The following is a 24,344-nucleotide window of genomic DNA, read 5'->3' as shown; positions in this document are numbered from 1 at the left end:
GAAGACCACCTCAACTCATGACATATACATGGTGGACACACCAAAAGGAAGCAATAACGAGGAACAACGGGACACGGCGAAGGATAATTCCCCCGAAAAACAACCAAAACAGAGACGCAAGCGCCGCCTGAAGTCCCGCCTCGACAACAACAGCACCCATAATGACCCAGCTGTAGAGCAGGGCAAACTAGTGGACGACAAACATGCAACCACGCAACCATCCGAACAGGATGAATCGGACAACCAACCTATCCTCGGCGAAATAACAGTCCAGACGATCTTGCGCCGGACACACCACCGGAGCATAAGAACCTTCACGAAAGGCTTGTCGCCACTGCAAGAAGTTTGAAGAAGCAGAAACGGAAGCTCAAAACAGCGGAAGACATACTCAGAATGAGGTGGAGTAAAGTACTCAAGACCGCGGACAAATACGGCAATAGCCACCAAGCAAAGAGCTACCCGAAGCGCAAGCTGCTGCCCGAATTCGACGAGGAGGCCATAGAGCCCCCACAATCAAAAAGCAAAGAGGCTGCCTGGCCGGATAGACGACCAGATGACAGGCCAAGAGCGGCAAGCGGAGCCGCACACAAGCCGGCACATGACACACATGAAGATCCTCGCAAAAAGGATGGCCCGGTCAGGTCCATTTACGGGCCAAAGAAGAGGGCCCTAGGAAGCAACACAACACGCCGAGTGTTCAAAGATAACGGCACACATAAATACAGGGGCGCCGCACACCCACTATGTTTCACCGATGAGGTGCTGGATCATGAATTTCCAGCGGGATTCAAGCCCGTAAACATAGAAGCATACGACGGAACAACAGACCCCGGAGTCTGGATTGAGGATTACATCCTACACATACACATGGCTAGAGGAGACGATCTCCACGCCATAAAATATCTACCCCTCAAGCTCAAAGGGCCAGCTCAGCATTGGCTCAAAAAGCCTCCCAGAAAATACCATTGGAAGTTGGGAAGAGCTCGAGGACGCGTTTAGAGCAAACTTTCAGGGGACTTATGTCCGCCCTCCAGATGCAGACGATTGAAGTCACATAACTCAACAGCCTGGAGAGTCAGCGCGCAAATTCTGGAACAGGTTCCTCACCAAAAAGAACCAAATAGTCGATTGTCCGGACGCCAAAGCCTTAGCAGCTTTTAAACATAACGTCCGAGACGAATGGCTCGCCAGACACCTAGGCCAGGAAAAGCCAAGAACAATGGCCGCGCTAACGAGACTCATGACCCGCTTTTGCGCGGGGGAAGATAGCTGGCTGGCAAGATGCAGCACCAGCGACCCGAGTACATGTAAGATCAGAGATGGAAATGGAAAATCACGGTGCAGAAAGGATCAGCGCCGAAATAAAGAAAATGGCCCAAAGAACACGGCGGCCAACACCGGATTCAAAAGCTTGCGGCCGAACAACAAAACACTGCCTCTTAAGGACAACAGTGACGAGCTATCCAACCTCAACAAAATTTTGGATCGGATATGTCAAATCCACAGTACCCCCGGGAAGCCCGCAAACCACACCCACAGAGATTGTTGGGTCTTCAAACAGTCTGGCCGACTCAACGCCGAACACAAGGGGCTCGACACACCGAGCGAGGACGATGACGAACCGCACAAGCAGAGCGCCGGACAACAAAAGAACTTCCCGCAACAGGTCAAAACAGTGAATTCACTTCAAGTGATAACAAGGAAAAATAGGACAGCACCTGCCAAAGTGCATACCGCACGGTCCACCCCAGCGGAATCCCGAGATTGGATGTCAAAACCAATTACTTTCGACCACCTGGATTACTCCAGAAGTATTTGAAACACAGGCTGGACTGCTTTGATATTGGATCCTATAATCGACGAACTACAATTTACACAAGTCCTAATTGATGGCGGCAGCGATTTAAACCTGCTATATCCGGACACAATCCGCAAGTTGGGGATAGACCCTACTAAAATTCGCCACAGCCGCACTTCCTTCAAAGGAGTGACGCCAGGCCCTTACGCCAAGACCACGGGCTCCTTACTACTAGAAGTTGTGTTCGGTTCACCCGACAACTTTTTTCGCGAAAAGCTAATCTTCCACGTCGCCCCATTTAAAAGTAGCCATCAAGCACTATTGGGACGTGAAGCTTTCGCCCGCTTTAACGCAATACCGCACTATGTGTCTCTTACACTTAAAATGCCCGGTCCACGCAGCATCATCTCCTTACAAGGTCGCTCAAGACCCCAGACACGGCTAGGTGAGTCCGGCACAAATAAACCAGGGGCTTCCTAGCCGCACACCCCTTCACAAGGGGCTATGTGTATGAATGATAAGAGCCAATAAAAGCTCAACTTTATTCATTTATTCATACTCCGTTTTAAATACATTTTTTGCATGATTTCTTTCCAAGCTAAGTTCCTCTCTTTTACAGATGAACAGCGTGTACACCCGTCCAGGATACGGCACAACGGAGACACAGGCGCAGACGTGCAGCAGGGACCCGTGGCAAGGATTCTTTTCAGATTAAGACCCTGCGTAACCCTTTCTTACTGTCTCTTGTTGATTCACATCCCCCGGTTTTTTACCATAACCGACGAGGAGGCTGGCGTTTTGGCATCGGCCGCGTCAAAAATTTTCACCCGTACCTAGACACTAGGGGCTTAGGGCATTGTTCTGCCCGTTATCATAAAGACCGAATACCTTAGGGAGTGTTCGGCGTCTCGAGTTAGGCCTCATATGCATCAGCTCCGAATCATGTCTTTGGTCAAATGTTGGGTTTGCCCGGCTCCTGTGTTTTGCTGCCTTACGTTCCGTATCATCGGCTAACGCGGCACCAGGAGAACTACTGCGATTGTGCCCCGGTTCAGCCGGGCGAGCACCTCAGTAGAGAAAGCCGAAAACTGACTGTCATGATACAGCGAGAGACTGGTCAACCACTCGATCGACTACCGAAATGTCTAGAATTCCTCCGCTTTGATGAAGGACCGTTTCCCGGTCAGGCACATACACGCCCCGAATTCGGAGAGCATGGTGCCCCTAGGGGCTATATCGTAGCCCCACCTTCGAACTCCTATGGCTAAGTGAAAGTGATAAAGCATCATAGTCCGGTTGCCTCGTTTGCTATGCTACCACCTCCTTCACAGGACCAAGACGTTGGATTAAGTGTGAAAATGCGCTATTTTGCAAACACCCCCGCACCATGTGTGTGGGGGCTTGTCGGTGTACTAAAGTAGGGGTACCTTAGTATCCCGAACTTGTGCACGGGCAGTCGCAGCGCCCCGCGGCAGGGCTTGCCGGACGTCCGCCAAGATCCTCCGTAGCTCTCATTGGTGCCATTCAAGAACAAAGTGTTTTAACTAAGAAGACAAGGCCCCGGCAAGAGGAGCTTGCCGGGAAGGAAAAGGCCCCGGCAAGAGGAGCTTGCCGGGAAGGCCAACCAAGGCATTTCAAGAAACTTGCCGCGACGCGCCGCGCGTCCCGGCAAGACCCGGCGAGCGACAAGCTTCCGGGCGCGACAAGACAACGACCGTGGCAAGGCACTTGCCGCGGCGAAGCCACCACTCTGTGCCTACGCTCCAGCGCATCCGTCGACGTGTCGCCGCAGGACCGTTCCAGGCGCACGTGGCGGGAAGCTGTGCAGCCAAGCGGTGCGAGGTGGCGAGTGGAGATGACGAGAAGGCCATCGTGGCAAGCGGTGGCGCCCCAAACGGTCGTTTTCTGCACTGTTTGGGCAACCGGACGGGCATTAAATGCCCTTGTCCCCTGCCGTCAGAGTTAGGTAGGGTACGATGTAGCAGCAGTTGTACCAACCCCTCTTTTTACATTTCTACCCCTAACTGCGTTGCCACCTGTCGGTGACCCCTTGAGCCTATAAAAGGAGGCCCATGCGCAACGTAGAGAGGGTTCGACTCATTCGAAACTACAGAACACTCACGCTATCGAGCAAGAACATAATACAAACCACAAGCAGCAGTAGGAGTTTTATCTCTCCGGAGAGCTCTGAAGCTGGGTAAATACCCTCGCATGCCTCGCCTCGATCTGCTCTTCGTGCGCCCTCCGCTCCCTGCCGGACCGAGAAGGGGCCCTGCCCCATAGGTGTTCGTTTCCCACGACATCTTTGGCGCGCCAGGTAGGGGGCGTCGAGGTTGTGCGAACCTGATCCGGAGTTCGCGCGCGCTACATCAGCATCTTCATCGACATGCCACTGAAGAGGAAGGCTTCGGAGGTGGCCGCTCCGTCCGCGTCGATCCCACCGCCACCGGAGCAAACGGGCGGTGGGGTAGGCGCCGACGGAGGAACGGGCACCGATGGGGGAGCTCACATTGTCACCAGATCCAAGGACAAGGCCCCGGAAACTTCGGCGTCCGTACATGCACCACGCCCCTCTCAGGAGGTGCGGGATCGACAACGCCATGGTGCTCCTAGCACCGTGCTCGCGTTGGAACAAGGCCAAGCTAGTGGGTCGCGGGACGCTCAAGGCCAACATGCGCGTCAGCATGATGGCACGAGCGCGGCACGGTCTCCTGGACGAGATGTTGCTCCTTCTAACACTGTTAGAAGTTTGAGCATATCCCGCTCCTCGCGTCGTTCGCCCCCGCCGCCGAAAACCCCAGAAGAAGCGTTGGCTCGAGCCCAACTGCTCCTAGACTACCCTCCAGCGCAGGACAAGATTGACGACTGGAGGATCACCATTCAGAGCCTCATCGGCTTCGCCAACGGCGACACTCCCCGGCAACCGAGCACTTCGAAGCCGCGGCAAGACGCCCGGGCACAAGCCGGTGGCAACAAGACCGGTGGGGGTGCCACCACTATGCACTCCCCACCCTAAAGGCCAAGATCACCGACTCGCCGGGTCAACCTCGACACCGACTCCACGGCGTCGTCAGATCCACGAGTTCATCGTGATCAGCGCCAAGTTCTTCAAGAACGGCAGCAAGAGGACGCTCGCACTCGAATCGAACGTCGAAGAGAAGCGCGGCGTCAATCAGAACAGCGCGCTGGACCCACTGTCGACACGCATGCGCCAGGGGAACCAGGCGACTTGCCGTACGCGGCAGGTTGCCCTGCGTTCACCCGTGAGCTGCGGCGAGTCCAGTGGCCCAGTACCAAGAAGTTCAAGCCAGATGTGCCCGAGAAGTACGATGGCAGGATACATCCGTCAGAGTTCCTCAGCGTCTACACCATCGCGGTGCAGGCGGCCGGGGGACGCAACGAGAAGATCCTCGCCAACTACTTCCCGCTGGTGCTCAAGCCCAACGTCAGATCGTGGCTCATGCACTTGCCGGATGACTCCATCTCCTCATGGGCGGATCTGTGCCACCAGTTTGTCGGCGCCTTCACAGGCGGCCACAAGCCCCACGGCTAGGAAAGCGATCTTCATCTGCTCGCCCAGAAGGAAGGAGAACCCCTGCGCAAGTACATATAGAGATTCAGCCAAGTGCAGCGCAACATCCCAGACGTCCACCCTGCCGCGGTCATCATCGCGTTCCATCAGAATGTGCGAAACCGCAGGATGAGGGGGGAGATGGCGATGTGCAAGATTAGGGACGTCAGTGAGCTATATGCCCTGGCCGACAAGTGTGCACGTGCTGAAGAGGGGAGGAAACTCCCCGGAGAGAATGCAGGAGCAGAAGGATCTGTCAGTGAGGATGCCGCCCCGGCAAAGAAAAACCGGCGGCGGAACAATAGAAAGAGGAAAGCAAAAGATGTGCTAGTCGTCGAGCAGTCCGGCAACGGAGGCGGCGCCGAGAAGGCCAAAGCCAGTAACTCCGGCGAGGCCGTGGTGGCTGCCGACAAGCAGGACGGCTCCGGCAAGCAGTACTGCAAGATCCACCGCACCAAGGGCCATGATCTCCAGACCTGCAAGAAAGTTGACCAGCTTGTGGAACTGCAGAAAGCTGAGTACGAGCGACGCGACAAGGAGAAGGCCCAGGAAGGTGGCGGAGGATCCGGCAAGAAGCGTCCCGACCGGGGAGGGCGCCGCGGCAAGGCCAAGCAGCGGCAAGGAGACAGACCTCCCCGCGGCCGCGACAAGGACGAAGATGAAGACGAAGATGAAGAGATGGATGAGGATGAGGCGGACGAGCAGGAGTTTCAGAAGGCAACAGAGGTTTTGTGCGTTGACGGCGGTGCTTCTCTGCATACTTCGCACTGCCAGCTCAAACAGTGGGTGCGTGAAGTTAATGCAGCGGAACCGTTAGTTGAGTCGCGCAAGCCTCTGAAGTGGTCCAGCACGCCCATCATCTTTGATGTTGAGGATCACCCTGATCGCATAACTGCGATCGGGTGCTTGCCGATGTTGGTTTCACCAACTATCCGCAACCTCAAGGTCACAAAGATGCTGGTTGACGGCGGGGCCGGCCTGAATCTGATCTCCTCCGCAGTACTCAAGAAGCTCCAGATCCCCGACAGCGAGCTTGAAGAGACCGGCACTTTCACAGGAATGAACCAGGGAAGGAGCAAGCCGAAGGGGAAGATTACACTGCCAGTGACATTTGGCAGCGAGCTGAACTTCAGGACAGAGAAAGTCACCTTTGACGTTGCCGATTTCCCATTGCCCTACAATGGGATACTCGGCCGTCCAGCACTCGCCAAGTTCATGGCAGCCTCTCACTACGCCTACAACGTGCTCAAGATGCCCGGTCCGATAAGTGCCATTTCTGTCCCTGGCGACAAGAAAGATGCCCTTATCTGTACCGACAAGATCTACTGGGAAGCAGCAGCCACAGCAGATCGCAAGACACTTGCCGCTGAAGCTCCCGGGGGGAAGAAGAAGACCAAGTCCGGCAAGAACAGCTCTGATGCCCACTCCGGCAAGTGCACCTCCTCAGAGTGCTGCGCTACCGTCGAGGACGCACCATCGAGCTCCACCGGCAAGTGCAAGAAGGCAAAGACAGCTTCACCAGAGACCAAGAAAGTGGCCGCCAAGGAGGACGGCACTGGTGGTACCTTCACCATCAGTGCCACGCTTGACCCTAAATAGGAAAGCGTGCTCGTTGCTTTCCTGTGGGCGAATATCGATGTGTTTGCATGGCAACCATCTGACATCCCCGGTGTTCCTAGGAAAGTAATTGAGCACCACCTTGCCGTCTGCCCTCATGCGCGGCTCGTCAAGCAGAGAGTCAGGAAACAAGCAGTGGAGCGTCAAAAATTCATTGCAGAAGAGATCAAGAAGTTGGAAGCAGCAGGCTTTGTCAGAGGAGTACTCCATCCCACGTGGCTAGCCAATCCTGTAGTTGTGCGCAAGGCAAATGGGAAGTGGAGGCTTTGTATTGACTTCACTGATGTTAATAGAGCTTGTCCCAAAGATCCATTTCCCTTGCCGCACATTGACCAGATTGTCGACTCCACGGTAGGATGTGATTTGCTTTCATTTCTTGATGCATACTCAGGATATCATCAGATCTTCATGGCAGAAGAGGATGAAGAGAAGACCGCGTTCATTACTCCATGTGGCACGTATTGCTTTGTACGGATGCCTTTCGGACTAAAGAATGTTGGTTCAACATTTGCAAGGGTAGTCCACGAAGCTTTTGAGCCGCAGTTGCACAGGAATGTAGAAGCTTACATGGATGACATAGTGGTCAAGAGCAAGGACAAAGCAACTTTGATCCAGGATTTGGACGAAACCTTTGCAAATCTGCGCAAGATCAATCTCAAGTTAAACCCCGAGAAGTGCGTGTTTGGAGTCCCCTCCGGCAAGCTTCTCGGGTTCTTTGTATCTCAACGGGGGATTGAAGCCAATCCCGACAAGATCAAGGCCATCGAGCAGATTGAAGCCCCGAAGCGCGTCAAGGATGTGCGAAGGCTTGCCGGCTGCGTTGCTGCTCTCAGCAGGTTCATCTCTAAGTCTGCTGAGCGCGCCCTGCCATTTTTCAAAATTTTGAAAAAGGCAGGTCCAATGAAATGGACTCCGGAAGCGGAGGCTGCGCTGCAGGACTTGAAGAGATACCTGTCCTCCACTCCAATACTTGTCGCACCTAAACCACAAGAAAAGTTGCTGCTGTATCTAGCGACGACCAATCAAGTGGTTAGTGCTGTGTTAGTAGCGGAAAGGGAGGTAGATGATGAGCCAGCGACCACGGCAAGCGAATCCAGCGACAAGCAGGGGGCTTCCCCGTCAAGCTCTGGTCCCGACAAGGATAGATCTGTGCAGCCAGAGGAAGAGAAACAAAAGAATATGGTGCAGCGCCCAGATTATTTTGTCAGTTCCCTTCTGCAGGGGGCTAGGTCAAGGTACTCTGGTGTGCAGAAGTTGCTTTTCGGCCTTCTCATGGCCTCGAGGAAGCTGCGCCATTACTTTCAAGCACACGAGATCACAGTTGTCACTCACTTTCCGTTGAAGAGGATATTGCAGAATCCGGAAGCAATAGGCAGGATCGTCGAGTGGGCACTGGAATTGTCAAGCTTTGGCCTCAAGTTTGAGAGTACCTCAACTATTCAGAGCCGAGCATTGGCAGAACTTATAGCGGAATGGACGCCAACACCTGATGAAGAAATTCCAGAGACGAGCATCCCCGTCAGGGAGACAAGCAAAGAATGGATCATGTACTTTGATGGTGCCTTCTCGCTGCAAGGTGCCGGTGCGGGAGTATTACTTGTCGCACCCACCGGAGAGCACCTCAAGTACGTGGTCCAGATGCACTTTCCCAAGGAGCAAGCAACAAACAATACTGCAGAGTATGAAGGCTTGCTTGCAGGACTCAGGATCGCTGCAGACCTTGGGATCAAGAAGCTCTTTGTCAGGGGTGACTCGCAACTTGTCGTCCGCCAAGTGAACAAAGATTATCAGAGTCCATTGATGGAAGCTTACATTGATGAAGTGAGAAAGTTGGAAGAGCATTTTGACGGCCTGCAGATGGAACATGTTCCAAGAGCCCAGAACGATATTGCAGACGGCCTGTCAAAGTGCGACGCACTCAAGTTACCTGTGGAACCAGGAATTTTTGTGCTCAAGCTGACTCAACCATCTGTAACACCATCAACTGGACAGAGCAAGAAGAGGAAGTTGATTTCTGGTGACTATTTTCCGGCAGAGCTCCCCGAAGCCGCCGCCAAGAAGGTCCCCAAAATCAACACAAAGAGTGCTGAGGGGCAGTCTGCTCCAACAAGCCCTAGGGTTTGTTCCGTTGAAGCAGACGCCCCCGACAAGTTTTGCTCCGGCAACCTTGCCGGGGAACATCACGCTCCGGCTGAACCGCAGATTCTTGCCGTAGAAGCGGATGTTCCTGTAGCAGCATTTGCGCCTTTAGTCCTTGTCGTCGAGCCACAAGCTCCAGCATGGGCGCAGCAGATCGTCTGTTTCCTTCAAACAGGAGAACTCCCCGAAGAGCAAGAAGAAGCGGAAAGAGTAGCCTGGCAATCAAGTATGTATTAGTTTGTCGATGACATACTGTACAGAAGAAGATTCAACGATGTGAAATTGAAGTGTATTCCCCGGGAGGAAGGACAAGAGCTGTTGGCGGAGATACATGGAGGCATATGTGGTCACCACATTGGCGCGAGAGCACTTGCCGGCAAAGCCTTCCGGCAAGGTTTCTTTTGGCCGACAGCCCTCCAGGATGCAACTGCACAAGTAACCAAGTGTGAAGCGTGTCAGTTCCACTCCAAGCAGATACATCAACCAGCTCAAGCTCTCCAAACGATCCCTTTATCCTGGCCATTTTCGGTCTGGGGGCTCGACATCCTCGGCCCCTTTCCCCGAGCTGTCGGGGGCTTTGAGTACTTGTACGTTGCAATCGACAAGTTCACAAAGTGGCCGGAGGTGGAAGCAGTGACGAAGGTGACAGCACAGTCAGCAGTCAAGTTCTTCAGGTCGATTGTCTGCCGTTTCGGAGTCCCTAACAGGATCATCACCGACAATGGTACACAATTCACGAGCCGCACCTTCATGCAGTACGTCCAAGATCTTGGCGCCAAGATCTGCTTCGCCTTTGTTGCTCACCCGAGAAGCAACGGTCAAGCGGAGAGGGCAAACGCTGAAGTGTTGCGCGGGCTCAAGACCAGAACTTTCGACAGGCTGCACAAGTGCGGAAGAAACTGGATCGAGGAGCTGCCAGTGGTTCTTTGGTCGACCAGGACGACGCCAAATCGAGCCACTGGCCAGACACCTTTTGCTCTTGTCTATGGAGCAGAGGCAGTTCTCCCCACGGAACTCGTATACGGATCGCCTCGAGTGCTCGCTTATGATGAGCTTGAGCAAGAGCAGCTGCCGCAAGATGGCGCGCTGCTCCTTGAGGAAGATCGTCTTCAGGCTGTTGTACGAGCTGCTCGCTACCAGCAAGCTTTGCGTCGCTACCATAGCCGCAAAGTTAATGCCAGAAGTTTCGAGGAAGGCGACCTTGTTCTTCGGCGCGTTCAATCCGCCAAGAATTCCAACAAGTTGACGCCAAAGTGGGAAGGCCCTTATCGGGTGAAACGAGTCACTAGGCCCGGTGCTGTCCGCCTTGAGACCGAAGATGGCTTTCCGGTGAGCAACTCCTGGAACATAGAGCATCTTCGTAAGTTTTACCCGTAAGGCGCGGTTGCCGGAGCCTGCTGTCCCAGCAACCACCTTTTGTACAAGCCTTGCCGCTGTTGCATGTAACCCTTTGTACAAAGCCGGGCGCAGATCCCGCGCATAAATAAAGATCATATGCTCTGCAAATGTTGTCAAATTTCATGCCTTTTTCTTTTTTGCATGTATTATCTGACACTTTGTGCAGCACTCACCCCCGGTAAGAAATAACGAGCCTTAAGGCTCCATATCTTTATTTCCTCTTCTTTCTTTTTCTCAAAAAGAAGGTTCCTTCGCCCACAAGTTCACCGGGGGGGAAGGAGAAGATAATGGTGTGGACCAGGCGTCGTTCAAAGAAGTATAGCCTTGCCGGGAAGCAGACCACAGAAAAGCTAAGTTGCCAAAGTTTGAGCACAATCAGTTTTAAAATTTTTAAGTTATCTTCCTTGAACGACCGTGCCTTGTATGGAAAACCTGTGAGCGGAGGAACCAACTCGTGGCTAGTTGCACCCTTACTTTGTTTCGAGTCCGCTCAACAACGTAAGTGTGCTGCGACTAGTTCCGACAAGGTTTCTTGCCGGAGGCAACACCGCCAGCAGGCTGCTGATGTTCTGCACTCAGCGCTCGCGGCAAGGGTGCCTGCGCCGGCAAGTTCCCTAAAAGCGTAGGGTAAAAACATACAAGGGAGGGAATCAAGTAAAGGAAATAACATAGCAAATACTACCCAGAATAAAGTTATGTTACAATAATAACTTGCCGTGCTTTAATAAGTTGTTCCCATAACATGTCTAGCAGCGGCAAGAAAAAGGAGAAAACACGCGGCCTAATCTACACGATCGCCGTCAACCCTCCTGACTTCATTCACCTTGTCCACAATGGGTGCGACAAGGGCCTTGAGTTCTTCAAGATCAGCACCCGCCGGCAGCTTCTTGAGGACGTTGGTGAGGTTGAGGCCCGGATTGCAGAAGAGCACCTTCACCAGCACCTTCTCCAAGACTCTGGCGCAGATTGCGCGCGACTCGTCACCCAGCTGCTTTGGGATCCTTTCCCGGAGCTGCTGGAGAGCCGTCACCACGCCCTTGAAGAACAGAGTAAGCTTGGCGCTGGGCTAGAGGTTCTCGTCGGAGGAGTACCCGAAGCCCGCCAAGTCTAGTTGCGCCAACTCCTCATCGATGGTTGCAGCAATGTTGACGAGGCCGTCCGTCCAGAGCTCCACCGTAGCCCTGAAGGTGTTCTGAGTCTCGGCAGCCCTCGTTAGCAGCTCCTCGTTGGCCTTGATCTCTTTCTTCAAGTCATCTTCTCGCTTCTTGGCGCCGTCCAGCGTCTCAGTCAGCGTGACCAGCTTCAGCTCCAGATCAGCATTTGAGTCCTTGACGGCGTTCAGTTCCTTGACCTATCGGCGAGTTGAACTTGCAGATCACCATGAGCGAGGGCATCCTTCTCACGTTCGCGCTAGAGCGCGGCAAGCTCCTCATCCTTCCCTGTCAAATCAGCCTCCAGCTGCGTCATTTTCACCTCCAATTCCTTCTTGGCGGCCTCGGCAGCTGCGGGAGCATCCTTCGCTTCCTTGAGCGCCCCGCCAAGTGATTGCTCGCGTGCGGCGAGCTCCTCCTCGTAGCTGTCCAGATTGACTTTCCGCTGTGTCAGTTCACCTTCCCGGGTGGACATCTCTTCAGCGGCAAGCCTCTGTTGCTCCTCAGCTTCTGCCTTCTCGAGGAGGAAGGCCTTCCGCGCCTCGACAAGCTGCGCCCTCTCCTCCGCAATGGACCGAAGGGCCTCTTGGTTGCGGCTCTGGAGCTCCTCCGCATGTTTCTCTATGTCAACTCCCGCCTGCGCGACAAGCGCTTCCCGGGACTCCAGTTTCGCTTGTCGGGCGCGGTAGAGCGACACCAACTTCCGGAGCAGCTGCTCCTCTTCAGACTCGCCGCTGCTGCTGCTTGGCGCGTCAACCACTATCATCCCAGCAGAGGCGAGCACTTCCCCATCAAATGCCTCTCCTTCGATTGGCGCCCTGGAGCTCGACGCCCAGGGAAGCTTGATGAAGACACCCTCGCCGGCCTTCAAGTAGGCGCCGGGCTGGGGCTCTTCGGAGCCCGGTGCTGCATCAGCAGCGGAGGGGTCGGCGGTCGGTGTAGCGCTTGCACTCCGGCGCCCTCAGGGTCGTCAGTGCGATCGCCGGACCCCTCACCAGCTCCTGCGCCAGCAGCCTTGGCGGCCTCTTCGCCGGCGGGATCGTCAGCGCCGGCCTCTTCCTCGGTGGCGGCGGCATCATCAGTGTTGCCGCGTACATCCTCCTCGCCGGTGGCCTCAGTATCCATCGGATCTGTGGAAGGGGGATCTGAAGACAGGAAGAGGAAGAAAAAGTCAAGCAAATATCCAAAAAGAAGATCAGAAGAAGAAAAACCCAAGGGAAAAATTTCCGACAAGGAGGGTTACCTGTGCTGGGCTCTGTGATCATGGGCTCCGCCACTGAAGGATCGCTGGTCCCGTCCCTTGCCGGGGAACTGCCCCTGGCTGGGGACCGCTCCCTTGCTGGAGAGCGCTCCCTTGTCGGAGAATCGCCCCTTGGCGGCGTAGTTGAAGCAGATTGCACCTCTGGAGCGGCTTCTGGTTGCTCCTGATGGGCCTGTTCTGCTCCTACACAAGCAAGTCAACAATCAAGATATTAGCAAAGAAAGAGCACCCATGCGCGCCCCATAACAGGAAGTGAACAAATACTTACGCTGGGGGCTGTGCTAGGGGCTGCTTCGAGGAGAGGTTGCCAGGTCGTCAAGGTGGTCTCGGACGCGTCCTCTACCGTCACAGCAGGATCGTCCTTGATGACAACCACGAGGACCTTGACCCTCTTCGCCGCTCTCTCGGCCAGAGTCCTGAAATGGAACGAGGTTCAGAGGGAAGCAGATCTGATACAAGACAGGAAACAGCAAGAATCGAAGAAACATAAGTACAACAGGAAGAAAGTCTTACTCCTCCTCCTCTTCTTCCTCCTCGTCGGAGCTGAGCGCGGAAAGGTCGAAATCCGGTACCCTTTCTTCGCGACGAGGCAGAGGAGTAGGCTCCCTTGGACGCTTGGCAGGAGCTGCGGCAGGATCAGGAGCAGCGGCTCGAGAAGACCCCGCTCTAGTTGCCGGCGCAGCATGAGATACTCCCGCGGCAACGGTGCTTGTCGCGGTGGAGCGTGTTCCGCGGCGCTGCGGCTATTGGCCTGCCTGCCGCCCTGCTGTGTCTCCAGTCCTACGGAGGCGCCTTCTTGGTTGAGCTGGGGGCTGCGCTGGGGGCTCCGCCCGCGGCAAGCTGCTCGAAGAAGGCTGGCCGCTTGCGCCCCCGGCGGGCTCGCTTGCTTCGGCTTCGGGCTCTCCTTCGCCAACGACCTCCCCGCGAAGGTCCTCTCGGTCGGCAAGGCTTGCCGCCTCGGCCGCCTCTGACTCCTCCAACGTGAAACCAAACTCGCCCGCGGCGGCGGCTGCTGCCGCTTCTTCCGCCCTGGTGGCGATGTACCGCATCTCGTCATTAGTGGTGTCGCGGGTGAGGAGCCTCTGCTCGTCGGCACGGACCGCTACCTCCACCAAGCCGTCGAAGAATTGCCGCACGATGTCGTCGGAGGGCTCCCGCCAAGTTGGGATAATCCCGTGCGAGTCGCACTCCGGCATCATTGCGCGGATGCGATCAAGCTGGGAGTTGTTGCACGGCGGGACGACGCCCTACGGCAGCCTGGACCACTCCGGATGGTTGGCGTCGTGCTTTAACAGCTCCTTGAGCATCCCATCCAACTCCAAAATGGTGAAGTTAAAATTGAGGCCTGGGCGCAGCCTCATGATATCCGCCGGGCCCTCGAACAGCCAGGCGGGCCTCCCCCTCTCCTGCAGAGGGGCGATGCGGCGGCGAAGAAAGTCCGCGCCAACAGCCCCCACAGTGAGCCCGGCAAGCCTGAGCCGCAGGATCCAAGTGGTGGCGATCTTCAGCTTGGCATCATCCGCCGCCAGAGCGCTCCAGTCGCCGCCGCGCACTACCCGGGTTTGGCGCAAATTGGTGAATGGCTGCGGATCTGCGTCAACAATCCAACACCATTCGGCCCTCCATTCATCCCATTTGCTGTGGAGCTCCCCCTCCAGATAGACCTCCTTCTTGCGGTCCTCGAGATCCAGGCGATCCCGCCAGACAAGGGCTCTCCTTTCTCGACCCGGGGCATGAAATAGTGGCGGAAAAGGGCTACGTTGGGGTGGATTCCGACGAAGTTCTCGCAAAGATGCACGAAAACCGCCATTGTCAGAACGGCGTTGGGGGTGAAATCAAGGAGATGGAGCCCGTATGTGTTCATGATGTCGCAGAAGAAATCGGAAAAGGGCGGGCAGAGCCTGCAGTAGAAGAACAATGGGAAGAAGTAGTACCCTTTTGGGCACCGCTTCGAAGTAGAAGCTTCGGCGGAGAGTACCTGTGTGCGCGGATGCGCCCGCGTCTCCGTCGACCAGAAGAGATAGAACTCCTCCCGCAGCGCCTTCACGGTGAGCTCGGGGGGGAAAGTGCTCGCTCCTTGCGCAGCGCCTCAAGCCGCAGCGCCTCGGCCGACTTCGCACTCTTTCCGGTCTTCGGAGCCATGGCGGAAGCGGTGGAGGAGAGCGGCGGCGACGGGCGGCGGAGCGCTGCTCTCTTTCGGCTTGGGAAGCGGAGGGGAGCGGTGGAGCTTTCTGAGGAAGGAACAGCAAGTGGCGAAGGTGGGGGAAGGGCCCCTGTTTCCCCTGCTTATAAAGAGGAGAGGCGAACGTTATGCCTTTTTCGATTAAAGAATCACCCACGATCTCTCCCACGACACCGCATTCGACGGGTGCCGTTACGGGGGGCGCGGTGGATACAGAGTCAGATTTGGTTTAGACCCAGGCCGCGTGTGCCCGTGCCCTGTTTTGGGCCTGGCCCAACAGCGCTCGGCACCGTGTGTGACCCAGGTCCGGGGGCTCCTGTCGGTGTACTAAAGTAGGGGTACCTTAGTTTCCCGAACTTGTGCACGGGCAGTCGCAGCGCCCCGCGGCAGGGCTTGCCGGACGTCCGCCAAGATCCTCCGTAGCTCTCATTGGTGCCATTCAAGAACAAAGTGTTTTAACTAAGAAGACAAGGCCCCGACAAGAGGAGCTTGCCGGGAAGGAAAAGGCCCCGGCAAGAGGAGCTTGCCGGGAAGGCCAACCAAGGCATTTCAAGAAACTTGCCGCGACGCGCCGCGCGTCCCGGCAAGACCCGGCGAGCGACAAGCTTCCGGGCGCGACAAGACAACGACCGCGGCAAGGCGCTTGCCGCGGCGAAGCCACCACTCTATGCCTACGCTCCAGCGCATTCGTCGACGTGTCGCCGCAGGACCGTTCCAGGCGCACGTGGCGGGAAGCTGTGCAGCCAAGCGGTGCGAGGTGGTGAGTGGAGATGATGAGAAGGCCATCGTGGCAAGCGGTGGCGCCCCAAACGGTCGTTTTCTGCACTGTTTGGGCGACTGGACGGGCATTAAATGCCCTTGTCCCCTGACGTCAGAGTTAGGTAGGATACGCTGTAGCAGCAGTTGTACCAACCCCTCTTTTTACATTTCTACCCCTGACTGCGTTGCCACCTGTGGGTGACCCCTTTAGCCTATAAAAGGAGGCCCATGCGCAACGTAGAGAGGGTTCGACTCATTCGAAACTACAGAATGCTCACGCTATCGAGCAAGAACACAATACAAACCACAAGCAGAAGTAGGAGTTTTATCTCTCCGGAGAGCTCCGAAGCTGGGTAAAATCCCTCGCGTGCCTCGCCTCGATCTGCTCTTCGTGCGCCCTCCGCTCCCTGCCGGACCGAGAAGGGGCCCTGCCCCATAGGTGTTCGTTTCCCACGACAGGGCTGAAGCCGAAGACTGCCATCTTTCAGGTTATACACAAGTATACATTAACGGCCACACAAGAGATATTTCAATACTTGAATGCACAAGTATAAAAAGCACTTATATTATGAACATCATTTTACATATCATAAAGATCATTTGAACATGACATTTTTTGAGCACTGCGACTCTATTACACGAGCACCCCGCAGAACTTCCCCAAAATAGTGCTCGGCGGGTAACCGGCTCTCGTCTGAACCCCCGGTTGCAACATCGGTGGCATCCATCTCCGTCCAGTATGTGTTCACATGGGCGAGAGCCATCCGTGCACCCTCTATGCAGGCCGACCGCTTCATCGCCTTGATATGCGGCACCGCCCCAAGGAATTGTTGCAATAAGCCAAAATAACTCTTCAGCTTGGGCCTATCCGGCCAGATATGAGCCACTACATCCGTCATGGCAAGTCCGGACAATCTATTCAGCTCAACCCACTCAACCAACCGATCGGTCAACGGAAGTGAGCGCTCCGGACTGATGAATTGAGACCAAAAAAGCTCTTCCGTCTCGTGATCCTTCTGACCTCGGAAGTGCACAACAGCATCTGCCGCACTCGCCGCCAAATCCATATAAGGATCCTCCGGACCCCACAGCTGGCCAAGCTGAGCATACTTCGGATCTGTGAACTTCCTGCGCAGCAGAAAGGGCTAGCCAGCCGCAATGTCTCCGGCCTGACGCAGCTCCTCCTTTATAGCCCTCATTGCAGAACGGGCATCCTTGGCCTCAGCGGTGGCCTTCTTCAGGTCTTCTTGCTCTGCTCGGCGTTCTTTTCCAAGAACCTCATAGCGGTCGGTAACATCTTTCAGCTTCACGGCCATTTCGGCCATATCCTCCCTGCTTCGGCAGTGAGCAGCCCTTTCGGCTTCTAGCTCTCCGGCCGCCTTCGAGGCAGCCGCATCACTCCTTCTGGCCTGCTCCTTGGCTCGAGCAAGCTCTGCTCGAAGGTCCTCCACAGCAGCGGCACCATCTGCATTAAGCATACATGTTGTAAGGAGTGAGCATCAGCTCCCTAACTAGGTGACCACGGAGAAACAGCCTACCTTGTGACTCGTCAAGTCGTTTATTGACCAGCACGATGTCCGCATCTGCAACGTCGAGTTGCCGCTTCAGTTCGGCAACTCCATCAGTCCGGCTGGCCACCGGACTATCCGCCACCTGCATAGGAAAGGCGAGGATTAATACCTGAGATTATGATCCTCGGCACGCCGTCGCTTTCGACAACATACCGAGTCTCAGGGGCTACTCTCTATACAGGGCGCACTTTATGTGTAAAACTGTCAAAAGGTATGTCATTTTTATGTACCTCAAACCCCGCCAACAAACTTCTGATGGCATCATGCAACCCGCCCTCGGCGGATGAAATTCTTTCAATCACCGTAATCATCAATGTACGTTCATCTTCTGAGATAGACGCCCTCTCAAGCAGATCCTTCAGCTCCCCCGGTCGTACACCAGTTGGTGCCGAACTCTCCGACCCTGCCGGACTCGGGGATACCCTCTGTGACGACACCTCAGGGTCGTCCGCCCCACCTCACGGTGCGGCATATGGAGGCGTCTCGCTCTCCATCATCTCCGGACGAAGGTCCCCCAAAGACGAGCTCAGCTGAGAAGGACGGAGATCCGAACTACAAGGTAAAAACTTCGGTTATCCTCAGAAGCAAAAATAGGGATGTTCCTTATCACAAAACTCCCCTTTTCCTACTTACGGCTCGCTGGAGGGCTGATTCCTTGGGGGAGATAGTGCGGCCGGGGCCTCCCCCGGCGTAGGACCCTCTGGCGAAGATCTCTTCCCCCGCTTTGAGGCCTTAGCCTCCGGGTCTTCGGAAGCAGTCCTCTTCTCCCCATGAAGGGAGGGATTCTCGATCCCCCCTTTCTCGGAAGTCTCCTTAGTAGAGGCGGTAGTTTCTCTGTTTTCCCCTTCGCCCTCTCTAGAGGCGCAACCTCCAGCATCTTGACCAACACCGGATCCGGCGTGGTCTCTGGGAGGGGGGCCGGACACCGTATCAGTTTGGCTTGCGCTATCCGCTCCTGTTCAAAGGACGGTTGGTTAAAAGGAAAATCCAAGAATATGCAAACAAACGGTATGTCCGGACACAGGGCTACTTACTTGAGCATCTGGGCGGTTGCAGCTTAGGCCGGCATCCTCGGTCAATTCCGGACACACTTCTTGTGATCCGAGAACAATTTGTACATCTCCACGGGTGTTGCACCCATGAAGTGTTGGAGAGCTCGTGGCCCCTATGGATTGAATTCCCACAGGCGGAGGGGGCGACATTTGCAGGGCAGAAGACGCCGAATCAGCATAACCTGCATCACTACGACCAGATTGATCTCCCTCTCTTGGAGGTCTCGAATCCGGCCCTGCAATAGGGGTACGTCCTTTGACGGCCCCCCAGTTAAGCCCTTGGTTGACCCATGACATCAGCCGTTGTGGAGGGCCTGAGTGAAAGACGGGCGGCGGCTTCTGCCTGCTGCCCCTGGGAGCGGTAATATAGAACCACTCTTGTTGCCACAAGCCGAGCTCCTCCTGTAAAGAGCCCTCGGGCCATGGAGCATCGGCCCTCTTGCTTACAACCGCCCCGCTGCACTCTGCTTGACGCCCCTCGATCATCTTCGGCTCCACGTTGAAGGTTTTGAGCCACAAACCGAAGTGAGGGGTAGTGCGGAGGAAGGCTTCGCAGACGACAATGAATGATGAGATGTGGAGGATGGACTCCGGAGCCAAGTCATGGAATTCCAACCCATAGTAAAACATGAGCCCTCTCACAAAGGGATCCATCGGGAAGCCTAAACCCCGACGGAGGTGGGACACAAACACGACTCTCGCCGGGCTCGGGAGTAGGAATGACTTGCCCTTTGGCGGGCAACCTATGTGAAATCTCATAGGTCAGGTACCTGGCTTCTCTCAGCTTTAGCACGTCCTCTTCCGTGATGGAGGAGGGCATCCATCGACCCTGTAGGTCAGAGCCGGACATTGTTGAAGGTCCGAGGCGCTCGAATCTGGGGCTCTGGGTGTTGGAACTCGGGGCGAGGGGCAGATTCGATTGAGGATTGAAGAAAAGAAACAAGCCTTGGTCTCATTATAAAGAGGAAGAATACCAAGAGCCGTCCCTGTGACCGTTTGGGACTCACCTTCGATAGAGGAGGCGTGGCAACGGGCACGGTTGGGTTACCCACGTCCGTATTGATGGGAATCCCGGGATAAGGGGAACACGATCTCTGCTTCGACAAGACGTGCCAAGGAAACCGCTTCGCCAAATACGCTGAGGTGGTATAATAAAAACGATTCAAGTAAAGGCTTGGTAGTGGTGTGATGTTATGCCACAAAATACATTAGCAGATTGAACTTGTGTACATATTATTCTCTCTACGGTGGTATGTGGAATTTATTTTACAGAGCCAGACACTATCCTGGTGTTCGCAATCTTCTATGAATTATTCGGAGGAAGAACCCGCCTTGCAATGCCGAAGACAATATGCGCGCCGGATTCGTCGTCATTGAAGCCTGGTTCAGGAGCTACTGAGGGAGTCCTGGACTAGGGGGTGTTCGGATAGCCGGACTATCATCATCGACCGGACTCCAAGACTATGAAGATACAAGATTGAAGACTTCGTCCCGTGTCCGGACGGGACTTTCCTTGGCGTGGAAGGCAAGCTTGGCAATACGGATATGTAGATCTCCTACCATTGTAACCGACTCTGTGTAACCCTAGCCCTCTCCGGTGTCTATATAAACCGGAGGGTTTTAGTCCGTAGGACGAACAACCATTACAACAATCATACCATAGGCTAGCTTCTAGGGTTTAGCCTCCTTGATCTCGTGGTAGATCCACACTTGTACTACCCATATCATCAATATCGATCAAGCAGGAGTAGGGTTTTACCTCCATCAAGAGGGCCCGAACCTGGGTAAAAACATCGTGTCCCTTGTCTCCTGTTACCATCCGCCTAGACGCACAGTTCGGGACCCCCTACCCGAGATCCGCCGGTTTTGACACCGACAGTGTGCATCCAACTCGCTTGCTCACGAAGACCTAGGGCATTTTGAGGAAGCCCATCATTGGAATATACAAGCCAAGTTCTATAATGAAAAATTCCCACTAGTATATGAAAGTGACAAATTGAGAGACTCTCTATCATGAAGATCTTGGTGCTACTTTGAAGCACAAGTGTGGTAAAAGGATAGTAGCATTGTCCCTTTCTCTCTTTTTCTCTCATTTTTTTTATTTGGGCCTTTCTCTTCTTTTTTTTGGCCTCTTTTTTTTTCTTTTCGTCCGGAGTCTCATCCCGACTTATGGGGGAATCATAGTCTCCATCATCCTTTCCTCACTTGGGACAATGCTCTAATAATGATGATCATCACACTTTTATTTTTCTTACAACTCAACAATTACAACTCGATACTTAGAACAAAGTATGACCCTATATGAATGCCTCTGGCGGTATACCGGGATATGCAATGAATCATGAGTGACATGTATGAAAGAATTATGAACGGTGGCTTTGCCACAAATACAATTTCAACTACATGATCATGCTAGCAATATGACAATGATGGAGCGTGTCATAATAAACGGAACGGTGGAAAGTTGCATGGCAATATATCTCGGAATGGCTATGGAAATGCCATGATAGGTAGGTATGGTGGCTGTTTTGAGGAAGGTATATGGTGGGTGTATGATACCGGCGAAAGGTGGGCGGTATTAGAGAGGCTAGCAAAGGTGGAAGGATGGGAAAAAGTGTGTATAATCCATGGACTCAACATTAGTCATAAAGAACTCATATACTTATTGCAAAAATCTAAAAGTTATCAAAGCAAAGTATTACGCGCATGATCCTAGGGGGATAGATTGGTAGGAAAAGACCATCGCTCGTCCCCGACCGCCACTCATAAGGAAGACAATCAATAAATAAATCATGCTCCGAGTTCATCACATAACGGTTCACCATACGTGCATGCTACGGGAATCACAAACTTCAACACAAGTATTCTTTAAATTCACAACTACTCAACTAGCATGACTTTAATATTATCACCTCCATATCTCAAAACAATTATCAAGCATCAAACTTATCTTAGTATTCAATTCACTCAAAAGAAAGTTTCACATATCTTGAATACCAAGTATATTAACATTAAGCAAATTACCATGCTATTAACGACTCTCAAAATAATCTAAGTGAAGCATGAGAGATCAATAGTTTCTATAAAACAAATCCACCACGCTCAAAAGATATAAGTGAAGCACTATGAGCAAAACTATCAAGCTCAAAAGATATAAGTGAAGCACATAGAGTATTCTATCAAATTCCAGTTCATGTATGGTTCTCTCAAAAGGTGTGTACAGAAAGGATGATTGTGGTAAACTAACAAGCAAAGACACAAATAATACAAGACGCTCCAAGCAAAACACATATCATGTGGTGAATAAAAATATAGCTCCAAGTAAATTACCGATGGAAGTGGACGAAAGAGGGGATGCCTTCCGGGGCATCCCCAAGCTTTGACTTTTTGGTGTCCTTGGATTATCTTCGGGGTGCCATGGGCATCCCCAAGCTTAGGCTCTTGCCACTCCTTGTTCCATAATCCATCAAAAGAATTCACCCAAAACTTGAAAACTTCACAACACAAAACTCAACAGAAATCTCGTGAGCTCCGTTAGAGAAAGAAAACAAAGAACTACTTAAGTTACTGTAATGAACTCATTATATTTATATTGGTGTTAAACCTACTGAATTCCAACTTCTCTATGGTTTATAAACTATTTTACTAGCCATAGATTCATCAAAATAAGCAAACAACACACGTAAAACAGAATCTTTCAAAAACAGAATAGTCTGTAGCAATCTGTAACTAACGCAAACTTCTGGAACTCTAACAATTCTACAAAAATAGGAAGTCCTGTACAATTTGTTTATTGAACAGCAGCAAAAAGAATCAACGCAAAATCACGTTCCTGTGATTTAACAAAATTATATTCGTGCGTGCAAAGTTTCTGTTTTTCAGCAGAATCAAATCAACTATCATCGTAGGTTATCCTATAGGTTCTACTTGGCACAAACACTAATTAAAACATAAAACCACATACAAACATAAGGTAGATGGATTATTTATTCCTAAATAGAAGCAAAAACAAAAAACACAAAATAAAATTGGGTTGCCTCCCAACAAGCGCTATCGTTTAACGCCCCTAGCTAGGCATAAAAGCAAGGATAGATCTAGGTATTGCCATCTTTGGTAGGCAATCCATAAGTGGCTCTCATGATAGATTCATATGGTAATTTTATTTTCTTTCTAGGGAAGTGTTCCATACCCTTCTTCAAGGGAAATTGGAATCTAATATTTCCTTCCTTCACATCAATAATTGTACCAATCGTTCTAAGGAAAGGTCTACCAAGAATAATAGGACATGAAGGATTGCAATCTATATCAAGAACGATAAAATCTACGGGCACATAATTCCTATTTGCAAAAATAAGAACATCATTAATTCTTCCCATAGGTTTTTTAATAGTGGAATCCGCAAGATGCAAGTTTAGAGAGCAATCATCAAAATCACGGAAATCTACCAAATCACATAAGGTTTTGGGAATAGTAGAGACACTAGCACCCAAATCACACAAAGCATGAAACTCATAATCTTTAATTTTAATTTTAATAGTAGGTTCCCACTCATCATAGATTTTTCTAGGGATATAAACTTTCAACTCAAGTTTTTCTTCATAAGATTGCATCAAGGCATCAACAATGTGTTCGGTAAAGACCTTATTTTGACTATGAGCATGAGGAGAATCTAGCACGGATTGCAACAAGAAAATACAACCAATCAAAGAGCAATTTTCATAATTAAATTCCTTGAGATCCAAAATTGTGGGTTTAGCAACATCTAGGTTTTTATTTCTTTCAATCCCACTTTCATCAATTTCATCATCAAGATCTAGAAACTCCGAATTCTTAGAACGTCTTCTAGGTAAAGGAAGATCATATTCAGTTTCATCAAGATTCATATTTCAAAACAAAGATTTAATGGGGGACACATCAATAACTTCTAGATCTTCATCTTGATTTTCATAGGAATTCGGTTTAGCGGCCATCTTATTGACTAAGGTGGCTTGCATATCCAAAATTTCAGCGGTCATCTTTTCAAGACGAGCAATTTGGGCCCTTATACCATCAAATTCTTTAGACATATCATCGAGTTCTTTATTCATAAAGCTCATAAAACTTTTTTGATCCTTAAGTTCGTTTCTAAAGAAATTATTGTGCTCAAATTGCAAAACCATAAACTTTCTGACATTGCTTTCGATCTCCTCTAGCCTTTTAAGGTGAAGGTCACCAAATCTAGGTAGAGCCATCGCAACAAATAAGCAAACTAACACACGACCAAACAGAAAGGCAACGAGAAAAGGCAAACGGGGAAGACAGGAGGAGATAGGGAAAAAGAGGGCGAATAAAACGGCAAGGGTGAAGTGGGGGAGAGGAAAACGAGAGGCAAATGGCAAATAATGTAATGCGAGAGATAGGGATTGCGATGGGTACTTGGTATAGTTGATTTGCTTGCGTGAGCCTCCCCGGCAACGGCGCTAGAAATTCTTCTTGCTACCTCTTGAGCACTGCGTTGGATCTCCCCGAATAGGAGAGGATGATGCAGCAAAGTAGCGTAAGTATTTCCCTCAGTTTTTGAGAACCAAGGTATTAATCCAGTAGGAGACCACGCACAAGTCCCTCGTACCTACACAAAATGATAGCTACTCACAACCAACGCGATTAGGGGTTGTCAATCCCTTCACGGTCACTTACGAGGGTGAGATCTGATAGAGATGATAAATAATATTTTTGGTATTTTTGATAGATAGATGCAAAGTAAAAAGTAAAAAAGCAAAGTAAAAGCAAAGCAAGTAAATAAAGCGATAGAGATTGATATGATGAGAATAGACCCGGGGGCCATAGGTTTCGCTAGTGGCTTCTC

The 24,344-nt window shown here is 52.3% G+C and overlaps 1 pseudogene; it reads left to right on the top strand.

Annotated features, from left to right (window-relative positions):
- Positions 1-1,777: 1,777 nt before the first annotated feature.
- LOC119279803 lies at positions 1,778-2,278 on the top strand (annotated as a pseudogene).
- Positions 2,279-24,344: the final 22,066 nt, after the last annotated feature.

The sequence above is a fragment of the Triticum dicoccoides genome, chromosome 3B (genome assembly GCF_002162155.2).
Source record: "Triticum dicoccoides isolate Atlit2015 ecotype Zavitan chromosome 3B, WEW_v2.0, whole genome shotgun sequence".
Lineage (NCBI taxonomy): Eukaryota > Viridiplantae > Streptophyta > Magnoliopsida > Poales > Poaceae > Triticum > Triticum dicoccoides.
This window is presented reverse-complemented; position numbering and strand designations above follow the sequence as displayed.